Raw genomic sequence first — 10,720 nt, 5'->3', positions numbered from 1 at the left:
ATACCATGCAAGAAAAAAAAGAAATTTCTTGGTGCGCAACATATGTAGTTGGAGATCACATGCTGGCTGGCTGAAATCCTGAGGTTGCTCTATTTAGCTATTGTTTTTAGTTTTCTTTATTATCAATAATAAAATGACTTACTGCCATTTTATTCAGTTTTTTTTCTAATGAGCCCTTTGTTCTTTCCCAACAACCAGTGCAACCCAGTACCATGAGTTGCAAGGGATGCGCGCCCCAGTGTCCAGCTTCACAAGGGTTCAACATGATGCATGACCTTCATATATTTGTTCCAACATACGCTCGGTATTCTAGTAGACCTAGGTCTAATATAGTTAAATTCCGATCGACTTCTATTCCCAGGAAATTAATTTGCTGCGCAGTTGGCATTCTGTTTCTCATCTGCGAACAGTTGCGAAAGGTTAGCGCCGCCAGACCTTCTTTTTCCCGGAGGCGGCAATCTTCTCTTTCCTTTTCTTGCGACTACACGTTGTGATGGTTAGCGAGCGGACAGCGGATGCTCCATCTGTACGTCCGGTACCCGCAATAAAAGCTCGTGGAATCCTTCCTTGGGTGAGGGTAGTCTCTCAGGACAGTCAGTACAATGAAGAACTCAGTAATATTAGCGGTTCTGCTTCTGCTGTCAGCAGGTAAGCGGTGAGGTATTATTCCTTTTTAGAAGAAAATAGTTATAGCCAATTTTTTTTATCAAGGAGTGAAAACAAACCTATCTGATTTTCAATTCTCCTTCGAAAATTACCGCATTGGCCTCTTTTAAAGACCAGCGTTCTCAAACTCACGTTGCCAGACGGGCTGCATTGAGAAACTTGTCTACCTCAGCACTGCCTGAAACGAGAGAGGAGAAAAGAGGAGTAGTTACAAGCAAAAGGTTACAAATCAGAACTAGGCAACATTCAATTCAAGCTGGCAAAAAAGCAAAACAAATATGTGAGAAGCATTGACGAAACTAACCGGAAACTGAGTAGCGACAATCTTTCCTTTTTTTTCTTCGCCCGAGCTGCAAGGTCCTTCTCATTGAAACCTACTACAGGCTAAGGCGGGGTGGACCGATTGAGGAGGAATTACTTCTTGGGGCTACATATAATCAGAAGGAAAAAAAGGGGGGAACAAGAAACGCTACTCTAGAACAAAAGATCGTGAAATTTGCAGGGAAAGGAGGCCGTAATCCAATTCCGTGGCGGCGCATGCTGTCCGCGAGGCACGAGTTAGTGACCCCGGCTGAAAGTTCTGCGGTGAATAGCATGCTCAGAAATACTCTACAAATTGGGCGTCTTAAAAATTAAGGTGCTAAGGGTAGCACTGATGAATGCGCGTAGCTTTTTGTCAAGAGTTTCTAATGGCGCCCTTTGGTTAGCGCTTAATGTTTGCATAGGCTGGATGAATGGTGTATGAACTGGCTCACGGGTTGTAGTTTGAGCCTGTTGGAAGCCATTTAAGAATTTCCGAGATTCAAATAGGTAACAATTCAATGATCGATTGCGCATAAGTGGTTGTGCACGACTGAATAAATGAACAGAGTATCAAAACACGATTTCTGTGTTGTAGAAAAGAACATTCAGAGTCCAGTTCATCGCGTAAACTTCTCTACTCAAATTCATGTCTTCGCTCAAGGGTATTAATCATTCGTGTTTGCTCAGGTGAGGAATTTTCTTTTTGCCTCCCAAAAAGAGGCTTCGGTATTCGTAGACGTCAAAATCAACTATTGGCTAAGCATTATTTTAAAGGTAGCTGCGAAAGCACACCGCAAAGCTAGCGCATGACGTAAGTCTAAGGCGTTGAGACACCAGACAACTGTGGATGGGGAGTGCGTAGCTTGCTCGAGCTCAACGACATAGCTTTTTCCGTTTCACTGGCTGTCGAAGCTCATGGCAAATTTGGCTTTAGACACAGTTACATGTTCTGGAGAGAGTGCAGAAATCGTATTTATTCTGAATGTGCTCTTCGAGATTATAGTGTTGAAAGGAGCTGGTAGCACATGAGAAAGAATTCCAAACAATCTGATCGTGTTTTTCACTGTTCTCATCAATAATCAACGGGGATGCCATTAAACATAAACGCATGCCACTAAATCAGTAGCTTCTCTGTACGGATAGCAAACAGTACGATTTATCTTCAAAACTGGGACAAAATATAACATGCAACAAGTACTGCCTTCCTACACAGCATTCTTCTTTGACTGCACAAAGAAGCCTGGTATAATTGTTTTAAGCCACAAGTTATGCGACCTCAACAAACTAGGCGATTTTTGGCGACTGCACGCTGCTGGAGAAATACGAGCCGGTTGATTCTAAACGGAATAAGATGCCGATGAATGCTGCATGCCAGAACAGTGGTATGGTGACTCTGTGTGGAAAATGGTTTTCCTTGAAATATTACGAATTGCCTTGGGGCCTCTAGCAAAAGAATTTTTTGTCGCACCGAGAAAGAGGAAAAAATAAGAACGTGAGTCTAACTTTTATGCGGCATTTGAAGAAAATATTCTGCTGTCAAGGCACTGGTGTATCTTACGGGCTTGCTCATATAAAAAGTTATGTCTATATATTATTGTCATAGTGCTCTTCAATGTCAAGATTTGCTGTCACCCTGAGACCAATTTTCTTACAGGTATTTAATACTCTTTTCATAAAAAAAGCTAATAGTAGCTTTATATGCTTAATATAATTATAGTTTTCCTGCTTTTTCCTGCGTCAACAAAAGTCGAAGGAATAATGTGAATAACTCATCCATCTGCAAGTATAAAATTGTACTAACAGCGAGAGATACTTGTGACCAGCCTTTACGCACATCTCAAACTTTGGGAGATGGCAGAGTATGCCACCATAGCCTTTTTTTCAGTGCAATTAAGTGGCGCAATACTACAGATATGATCTTGTCGCAGTGATGGTGGCAGAGGCGCAGCGTTTCTCTGGAGTATCTCTTGGAGGCGGCGGCGGCCAGCGTTGCGGGGTAAGTACATTAATAACTCTAATTTATATCACAATTTATCAGATGTGAAGTGCCATACCATACAGTGAGGGTGACACATGAAACCAATGAGATTGCTCGCAGACAAAACCGGAGGTTATGTTTATTGTCGCGGTGTCCATATTTTAGGAAAGGCAGAAATGCTTTATTTCCTGTTCGCAATTCAAGGTTAAAATATAGGTGTTGGTCGAATCTCGTCTGCGGTATTTCACAATGGCTCTGCGTATTGCTGTTATGTACATATGGGTAAAAAAATACATTGCGCATTGCTGAAGTGGTTGTGGTAGACAATATTTTTTTGAGTGATTACTAGAGATCAGGTTATTCGGCGAAGTAACAGGTTTTAATAGTAACTATAATAATATGAACAACTGTTTCTCTGTCTGCGTTGAAGGAGACTGCGGGTAAACGTTGCTTGAAAACCAAACATTTTCAGGCTCAACCTTACAGCCTTCTGTGAAAGGTGTGCACGGAAATGTTAACACTGGTTCCCATTTGAATTAAATATTCAGATAGCTAAGCGCGAGCAACAAAAACAGAGGTCATATAGCGCAACGCCACCTTAGGGAGAAGATAGCACGAACATGATAATACGACGACAGGGAAGAAAAAAGATTGAAATAGGGATGCACGGATCACTATGGGCGGTAAGAAATGTATCGAGTACTTAAAGGCGCCCGAAAAGGTGTAATAGTGGAAAGACTTAATCTTAGTAATGTTGTGTTATGGATGATACCTTAAGGCTAATTGAGCCTAGATGTCAACCAGAGAGGGGTGGGTATACTAGCCGCGGGATGTCATGCACAAATAACAAACGAGGTAGTGCAGGGGCCCATGGGCTCGACATCATTTGAAGCGCGGAAAGCGCAGAGTAAAACCTTGCATGATGAACGGCTGAGGAACAAGGAAAAAAACAGGTGAGGTCCCAACGTATTTACAAGCAAATATCACTGAATAATCGTGGGGAAAGGAAGCTGGAAAATGTACCATTACAATGCAGGAAATCAGCATGGGGCTATAAAGAGCATCAAGCATAGGGTGAAAAAAGCTGATGGCATGCTATGAGTACATTCAGGGAGAAAATTGCTTACTATGGGTCAGTATGAAATGGGAAAAAGTGTTAGCAGAAAAGAATCTAACCATTTGATAAAAATTGTAGAGGCACGTTAGCATTCTTTGAAGCAAGATCAGGATATTTTAGATAGCGAAGTTATATAAAAAATACGCTCACGACTATCATCATGACTTTGCTGTGGACTCGATAAAACGACAGTGCTGGGATTGCTGCCTTAAAAGCAGAAAACTCAGTTAAAGATGAGGTATTAATTTCGGTATTCTCTTAGTGTTGTCTATGTGCGTATTTGAAAGTTGTATGAATTTAAAGTTGTAATTTTTAGGCAAACGAAAATTTTAAAATAAATTGTGCGGCTGGTAGCTCTCCCAACCTCCTCGTTTCATTCACTGACCCTTTGAATTTAAAACGATGACATAATGCACAAGTCTGAAATGGCAGGTAGCGGCAATATGAAGGTAACATGATAGCTATAGTTAACCGTCTATAAATTCTTAGGGGTTTGCATAAAGCGCACTTTTCAGTTCTAAGATGGCTTTCTCTGAACAAATAAATCTCGTTATTTATAATTGGAGGACGCTTAAGGTTCGCCTTTAAGAGTGGAATGCGACAGCGTGTTGCAGCACTGCCAGGGAGTCCACGGAACGCCATCGCCCGTTCGGCGCGACGCCTTGCCCGTTAGACAAATCGTTCTGCTACGTACGGTGGAACGGACGCGCGGAGCGGCAAACAACGTACAAGCACTGCCAAGCGTCTTGCAGAAACGCTCGGGACTCAAGTTGCAGTAGTAGTTCGTCGGCACATCGTTCTCGACAAACCCGATGCCACGAACGCCAGCATAGCTTCGGCGCTGATCTAACGGGCAGCAAGTCGCAAACTTGGTGGTGAAAGCGCTTTGGATGTGCGCTGCGTTCTTCACCGCTCACCGCGTGAATCCTGCGTGCCCGCACGGCCGCACTGCGCCCGAACGAGACGAGCGGAAGGCGCTGCCGTCGCGCGCTATCTGTTGGGGCAGTGGCGTACATTGCAAGGAGGAGGAGGGATTTTTCGCTCACGGCCAACAGCGCCTACGCCGACGACACCGGCTTTTCTGTGATGCGGGGCCCTTAACGCTGTCGCGTTAAAGTGATAAAATAACCCGGTCTAGTTGGTAATCTGAGTGTTCTCTTTCATAGTGCAGCTACTTGTGCTGCAGTTTTGAACAGCCTCAACGGGACGTCATTGAAATGCCTTTTTGTCTATCCTCCTGATCCCTTTCCTCCTTGCATGAGTGATACTGAGAACTCATTTCTCTTCTGCATACAAAGAACAAACCAGCAGCCCACACGAGGCTCTTCCGAGCTATGCAAGGCATTACTTCACGTTTGATTCTCGCTCCCTTTACTTGTAGAAGAACTGCAATTTATTGTTGTCTTTAAAATGTGGGTGCTAAGGGTCGCAGATTTATTTTTACTAATGAACTAGCAGCAGCAAGTCTAACGCGACTTTTGTTTTAGTAGTGCTTCATAATTGAATGGAAGTACTGTATGTTTGGACGATTTCCATAATACCGGCACTATCATTAAGAGATTTTAACCTTGAACTAGTAATGTCTTGAGCGTTAATAAATACGGCGCCTACAAAACATAATTTGGCACGTCGTACTGGCTCGTAAGGCCGTGGTGCTGCCGACACACTAGGATTTATCGTCGCAGTAACAAAAAAGACGAAGAAATATGCAGTGGCAAAACCAGACGTGCTTTTCTTTGTCTTTTGCAGCCGCATATATGCCTCCGAGGACAACGCTGCATCAACGTGCGAGTGTCGTGCTCCGGAGCTCCTTGCTCACGGCTCTATAGATGTAAGTTTTAACTTGAAACAACACGTAACTAATATTTTGCACGCTTCATCTACTCAAGGTATGCATCAACTTGCCCCAGACCGTGTTCTATTGTAAAATTTTGCACAATCGGTTGCGTGCAAGGTTATAGACTCTGATATATTTAGGTCCACACATAAAACTTCATATTAAACAATTTTTGAAGTCGTTCACCTGCGACGCCAGCAGCTACTTAAAGTGTTACAGCTCAAAACCTGCACTCGAGGTGCAGTGTTTGTTAGAAAACTTACCCTTGATTAAAAGTTAAGCAATGTCTCGCATGCGTTTGCTGCAGAAAAAAAAACAGCGTTAGAACAGCTGTTGACACATACTAATGCAACAATTACTAAATATTTACATTACTACGACAAGACGAAAGCAATATTTTACGAGTTGGCTTCTTGCCATGTATTGAAGCTCCGTTGTAATCTGCGCCTCTATGCGCATATTGCTAGTGTGTAGAACGGTCTTATACTGATGTTTTCTTTTATTTTTTCATTGCACTCACCCCAAACGTTCCTAGGGCAATACATAACGGTGGGAGGACATCACGTGTGGAAACCATAAACATATATATCATTAATATTGTTATTACATTATAAGGAATATATCACAACGTGGTTTTCAGAAACTTACGACAGAGAACAAGGCGAAGTTATGACACCGAAAAGGTGTGGAGAGTTTTGGAAGTTAGGGAAGTGTTGTAGCTCCAAACGCAAACGGAATCAAGAACAATGATACTGCGTGATTTTAACACTGAACTTTGTTTTTCAGGTGCATGAAAACGCAGAGGAAGCACGGAAAGAAAATCTTCGTTTCTACCATATTGATGTTTTATCTTGTTATACATTTAAATCTACCTACACGCTCGGAGCGAGTGAGCGAGTGGTTCAACCACACATCCAAGTGTCCGGAAATGTAATCATTCTTGTACAAAAATAAATCGAAATGCATGCACTTACAATCGCAGTCTTTGACGTCAAGAGAAGAGAAAATGATTTCTCACACACAACTTTACGAGACATTAAACACATCTTGCTGCGGCTGAGAGAACGTAGAAAAGTCGAAAAACGCTCAAAATAGAATATTTGGGTCAAAGAAGCAAACTCTCATAAGAAACCAAGCTTTCCGCAATGTGTTTTTGTTAGAGGTGTTGGACGAAATGAGAATCTATTCGCTTACCGACTGAAGGTGAAAATTGATTTTTCAGAAATTGAAATAAAAGACAGCAGCCGTTGAGAGCTGAACTCAGGACCTCTACTTGTCGCGTCAGGTGCTGTACCATATTTGTCATTCACTACTGAAAATCAAGGACAGCCACAAATAACACAGCAGTTCGGTTACGGCGAAAGACAACTGTCAGCTCCCTTTCTTCCTCGCGAGAGGAATGTTCTCCAGAGTACGGCTCTTGGGAGCAGATCACAGGTTCAATCCCTGTCCCGGGGGCCGCATTTTGATGGAGGTGAAACGCAGACTTCCATGTTCTGTGCGATGTCAGTGCACGCTAAATATTCCCAGGTGCTCCAAATTATCCGGAACCCTCCACTACAGCGCCTCTTTCTTTCTTCTTTCACTTCTTCCTCCATCCCTGCAATTTGATCGCGCTTGAGGTCTTCATGGAAAAGTGACACATTTCTTGCATTTTCCTTTCCTCAAAAAAAAAAAAAAGCCTGAACTCAGAACACGAACTTTTATGAAGTACATGCCTGCATCCTGACTACCTGCATTGTGCGGTCCACGTGGTCGCCCCATGGATGGTGCCTATTGCTTCTTGCCCCTGTTGCCTAACTTCCGTTTATACCACTGCTCCTCTCCCGTGCTTACGTGATCGCCGCATGCAGTTTTCTACCCTTCGCTCTACTTAGGACCTGGTTGTTGGTTCCTGTTACCCAATACAAGTCTAAAGCTATAATGCCCACATTAATCAGCCGATACTATTAACGCACAATTGCTCGTAAATGCCACATTAACTCCTGTAATGACCTAAGAGATGGCCGTAAGTGTCAATGCAGGAGGCTGTAACATTATATGAACTGCGTTATTCCGTCGATGACAGCAATTGTAGCTTAAACACCGCCTCCTCGGGGCAGTCTGTACACCAAAAACGCAGTAATCTCATTGCAAAGATCAGACAGTCTGTAGTATCCCGTATTCGAGAATATAGGGGGGGGGGGGGGATTTTTCTGACACAAAAGCGAAAGGGCCACACAAACACGCCTGAGTCGCGTGCGGGTGTGTCTGCAAACACCTTAAAAGGTTCCTAAATGCAGTGCAGCTGAAAAACAGGGTGAGAGGTTTAACACCAGAGTATAAGCCACGCCAGATATCACTTATCTTAAACCCGTGTCACTTAGGCAGCTGCACAAATAAAATTTTATAATTGTTTTTATATATGCAAACTTTATGAATATGGCCAATAGCTAGTTTATAGTGGCGCCGCCGACGGTGCCATACAGTTTTTAAAATGAAGGAACAGTGTTTCTAGTAAGTTTTAGAGCGAAAGAAAATGGATGATTTTTCCGCACAAAACCCAAAATATAGCCCAAGTGCACGTTAAAGATCCCCAGGTGGTCGAAATTATTCCGGAGCCCTCCACTACGGCACCTCCTTCTTCCTTTCTTCTTTCACCCCCTCCCTTATCCCTTCCCTAACGGCGCGGTTCAGGTGTCCAACGATATATGAGACAGATACTGCGCCATTTCCTTTCCCTAAAAAACCAATTATTATTATTAGCCCAAATGTTGCGCAAGAAGCTCAGCCCGAACGTAGTGCGTGGTTGTGACGACTTGCCAAAACTGCCACGCGCAGTTCGAACCGACAGCAGTATGTCTTGTATCCCGGCATCCAATTTCTTTTGTTTTGTTGCTCTCGAAACCAATTTGACATATTTGGTGTTGGCTATGCTTGCCTTCCGCCTAGCAAAAAAATAGAAGAAAGTGCAGGAGCTGCTTTCTATTGGACACCAATATGGGGGTAATGGGCGGAAATCGATAGTTAAACCAGCGGACTGCTGCTCCTTGACCATGAAGGCTGGCAGCACTTCGCAGTGGGAAAACCGTTTCGCAGTGCCCAGTGGACTGGCTAGGTATGTGAAAATTTCACAGCTGGTTTTGCCGGGAAGAGTTCAGCAGGACTCAGCACTTTGTACGTAACGCAATGCAAAGTGCAGATCGTTTGTACAAAGTTATGCATAGCGATGACTGATAGTCATAGTCGTGAATCATAATAATTCTTCAATCTAGCATGACTCAGCATTTTAGTTCTTTAACATTCTCCCTCGCAAGCAGTCTTAGGTGTCTCTGCCAAATTTTAGTGTTCTTATTTTGCAGTGGGGATTGCAGAAACATTCGAGGTCATAACACTGTGGCCCGAGACTTCGTTTACTTGGATTTAAAGTTACACCTCAGGAACTGGGACAAATGTACCGTTTCAGGCTACTGGACAGCATATCTCGTTAATCTATTCCCGTTTCCATCCAGAGAAATAGACATGGTAAAAGTCTTATCGGTTAGTGATGCGATGGGCGACTCGTACATGTCAAAGGTCTACAGTCATGCAAAACTAATGTCATTAGAAGAGAACTGCTCGCTCATGTTTTGCAGAAGTACTGAGAACGAGCATCGGATCCTAAAGCATAAATTTGCTGAGCTTAACACACAGCTTTTGACAGGATGCCTGCTGTGATCAGCGGGGTTCTTTTTGGAGACGACTAATACAAGCCCGTATAGGCTTGCACTGTCGAAAACAAGATCGTCGCTCCATGGTGGAGGCAGAGAAAGCCATACAATACTAAACCCTGTCCTCAAAGACCTAAAGGTTAATGCCCTCAAAGGTGCATTAACCTTTAGGTGCGGAGTTTTTTTGTGATTATTTATTCGTAATTTATTTTTTTGAACTAATATTGAAAGTTCTGATATCTCAAGTGCATAATCTCGGCCCAGAGGTACACCGCTTAGGCGGACTGCTGTGTCATTTCACTGAAAAGAAAGCATTTCTCTCGTGAATCTTCGTCAGTCGTCTCAAGAATTTGAACACCGTATTCTGTAGCTGAAATTTCCTGAGCCCCAGATACAACCATCCGCTGAGGGCTGCTGTGAATGCCAGGCATATTTTAGTGACCGGCTAACACATGCCCGTCGTGCCGTGGGGGAGGTAGGGGAAGCCATACTAATTATGAACTACATCATTAAAGACTTCGCTCAGCTCTCCACCTAATGCTTAAACTGAATAAAGGTGTAGCAAATACGGTGAACAAGTTCCCAGCCTGGCCCTTTTAGGTCATAAACTATTCACAAGATTGTTGGTCTGGTAAGGAACAAAAATCTTGAGCATCCTATTTTAGAGAAACCCATCTTCACGCAAGTCGGCGGCTTATCATTTTATGCTCCCATAGAGTGAAATCAGCATAATATTGCAGATGCCTAAGTTATATTTTAAGATTTTGTAGCGATTGTTCCAAGCAGTAGCGGCGCGAGAGAGACTTGTTTTTTTATTTGTTTTAATACCTCTATTTTACAAGGAGCCATTACGTCGAACACGCTTTAATCAGGAAGACTTTGAGTGATCGTTCAGAAGTGATTGACTCGACGAAAAATTGCAATCATTCTCGATATAAGCACGGTTGAGAAGAATGATGGGCCATGTTCTTCGAATGCCGTAACTGAGGATCGGCGCATCAGGCACAAAAAGTGGAAACAAAAACTAGTACACTGGCTTTCGCAAAGAACGAAGGGACGTCGGACACATCGCAGGTTACGCTGCTGCCGCCTTCAGGCGAGATATCCTCTCCCTGGAGTAAAGAAACAGC

General features: G+C 43.2%; 1 long non-coding RNA gene across 1 annotated transcript; it reads left to right on the top strand.

The window, feature by feature from the left end:
• The first annotated feature begins 554 nt into the window (after window positions 1-554).
• Window positions 555-6,768, top strand: LOC144097176 (uncharacterized). Its single transcript, XR_013306938.1, has 4 exons — window positions 555-648; window positions 2,898-2,965; window positions 5,814-5,895; window positions 6,688-6,768. It is a non-coding gene; the product is annotated as an uncharacterized LOC144097176 (long non-coding RNA).
• Window positions 6,769-10,720: the final 3,952 nt, after the last annotated feature.

Source organism: Amblyomma americanum, chromosome 7 (assembly GCF_052857255.1).
Source record: "Amblyomma americanum isolate KBUSLIRL-KWMA chromosome 7, ASM5285725v1, whole genome shotgun sequence".
Classification (NCBI taxonomy): Eukaryota; Metazoa; Arthropoda; class Arachnida; order Ixodida; family Ixodidae; genus Amblyomma; species Amblyomma americanum.
This window is presented reverse-complemented; position numbering and strand designations above follow the sequence as displayed.